This window comes from Bacillus rossius, unplaced genomic scaffold, assembly GCF_032445375.1.
Source record: "Bacillus rossius redtenbacheri isolate Brsri unplaced genomic scaffold, Brsri_v3 Brsri_v3_scf399, whole genome shotgun sequence".
NCBI lineage: Eukaryota > Metazoa > Arthropoda > Insecta > Phasmatodea > Bacillidae > Bacillus > Bacillus rossius.
This window is the reverse complement of record NW_026962589.1, coordinates 20,001-22,551: the sequence shown is the minus strand read 5'-3', so window position 1 is coordinate 22,551 and position 2,551 is coordinate 20,001. Positions and strand designations below refer to the sequence as shown.

The 2,551-nt window shown below is 52.4% G+C and overlaps 1 non-coding gene across 1 annotated transcript; it reads left to right on the top strand.

Annotated features, from left to right (window-relative positions):
• Window positions 1-321: 321 nt before the first annotated feature.
• On the top strand, window positions 322-2,311 carry LOC134544444 (small subunit ribosomal RNA). The gene has a single exon (XR_010077767.1). It is a non-coding gene; the product is annotated as a small subunit ribosomal RNA (ribosomal RNA).
• Window positions 2,312-2,551: the final 240 nt, after the last annotated feature.

Here is a 2,551-nt window from a genome sequence, read left to right as displayed (position 1 = left end):
CTGCTCCCGCAGTGGGCCGCGCCCGAATGTGGGCACCGATCATATAATTTGAAATCCACTCGCCAAGTACCATGCGAGTTTCTAAGAGCGCGATATATTCGCCAGTGAAAGCCTTGGAAGTTTGGCCTCGCCTACTCCCTAGGAAAATTAATTAGAGATGGAAGGAAAGACTTTGCAATTGCAAAGCGGGTGTCGATATTGGGAAGTCGCCCCCGTACTTGTTGATACAGAAGGAAAAAAAAATGTACATCATAAGATTCGGACCCGGTGCTCTGCGGACCCGGGAGGTTCCTCCGAACGAAAAAAAAAGCTGCTAGCAGCTCCCTGGTTGATCCTGCCAGTAGTCATATGCTTGTCTCAAAGATTAAGCCATGCATGTCTAAGTGCAAGCCAAAATAAGGTGAAACCGCGAATGGCTCATTAAATCAGTTATGGTTCCTTAGATCGTACCACATGACTTGGATAACTGTGGTAATTCTAGAGCTAATACATGCTGAACTGAGTCCCGACCAGAAATGGGAGGGATGCTTTTATTAGATCAAAACCAATCGGCGTGGCTCGTCTGCGTCCGTTTGCTTTGGTGACTCTGGATAACTTTGTGCTGATCGCACGGTCTCCGTACCGGCGACGCATCTTTCAAATGTCTGCCTTATCAACTGTCGATGGTAGGTTCTGCGCCTACCATGGTTGTAACGGGTAACGGGGAATCAGGGTTCGATTCCGGAGAGGGAGCCTGAGAAACGGCTACCACATCCAAGGAAGGCAGCAGGCGCGCAAATTACCCACTCCCGGCACGGGGAGGTAGTGACGAAAAATAACGATACGGGACTCATCCGAGGCCCCGTAATCGGAATGAGAACACTTTAAACCCTTTAACGAGTATCCATTGGAGGGCAAGTCTGGTGCCAGCAGCCGCGGTAATTCCAGCTCCAATAGCGTATATTAAAGTTGTTGCGGTTAAAAAGCTCGTAGTTGGACTTGTGTCCCACGCTGTCGGTTCACCGTTCGTCGGTGTCTAACTGGCATGCCCGTGCGGACGTCCTGCCGGTGGATGCGGTCGGCCGCGGCAAGCCCCTTCCCTCGGGCGTTCGCCCCTCCTCTCGTAACCTCTTCGCGGAGGCCGGGTTGGATGCGGGTGTTTCGTCCCGGGGTGCATGCTTGGGCCCCGCGCGTCGGCGGTCCGATGCAATCCTACCGCGGTGCTCTTCACCGAGTGTCGAGGTGGGCCGGCACGTTTACTTTGAACAAATTAGAGTGCTCAAAGCAGGCAGTGTTTCGCCTGAATATTGTGTGCATGGAATAATGGAATAGGACCTCGGTTCTATTTTGTTGGTTTTCGGAACCCGAGGTAATGATTAACAGGGACAAACGGGGGCATTCGTATTGCGACGTTAGAGGTGAAATTCTTGGATCGTCGCAAGACGAACCTAAGCGAAAGCATTTGCCATGTGTGTTTTCATTAATCAAGAACGAAAGTTAGAGGTTCGAAGGCGATCAGATACCGCCCTAGTTCTAACCATAAACGATGCCAGCTAGCGATCCGCCGAAGTTCCTCCGATGACTCGGCGGGCAGCTTCCGGGAAACCAAAGCTTTTGGGTTCCGGGGGAAGTATGGTTGCAAAGCTGAAACTTAAAGGAATTGACGGAAGGGCACCACCAGGAGTGGAGCCTGCGGCTTAATTTGACTCAACACGGGAAACCTCACCAGGCCCGGACACCGGAAGGATTGACAGATTGAGAGCTCTTTCTTGATTCGGTGGGTGGTGGTGCATGGCCGTTCTTAGTTGGTGGAGCGATTTGTCTGGTTAATTCCGATAACGAACGAGACTCTGGCCTGCTAACTAGTCGCTTCCGGTATCCCTTCGTGCTACCGGCGACAAATGATCTTCTTAGAGGGACAGGCGGCTTCTAGCCGCACGAGATTGAGCAATAACAGGTCTGTGATGCCCTTAGATGTTCTGGGCCGCGACGCGCGCTACACTGAAGGAATCAGCGTGTCCTCCTAGCCCGAAAGGGCCGGGTAACCCGTTGAACCTCCTTCGTGCTAGGGATTGGGGCTTGCAATTGTACCCCATGAACGAGGAATTCCCAGTAAGCGCGAGTCATAAGCTCGCGTTGATTACGTCCCTGCCCTTTGTACACACCGCCCGTCGCTACTACCGATTGAATGATTTAGTGAGGTCTTCAGACCGGTGCGCGACGGCTCTTCGCGAGCCGCTGATGTTGCTGGAAAGATGACCAAACTTGATCATTTAGAGGAAGTAAAAGTCGTAACAAGGTTTCCGTAGGTGAACCTGCGGAAGGATCATTAACGGCCATGGAGAAAATGAGGCTGGATCACATTTGAACGGAAGGTGGCCTCTGGCCTTGCGCCCTATGACCCGATAGGTCCCGACTCTCCATTGCCTGGAAATCCTTACATTGGAATCGAGGCGGATTTCTAAGGCAGTGGAGGCGACCCTGCTAGGTTGCCAGGGACCGAGGAACAAGGGTGTGGCCTGGTGGTCCAATGTGGATCTTTTCTTGTGCCTTCGCATCATCGGTGGCACAA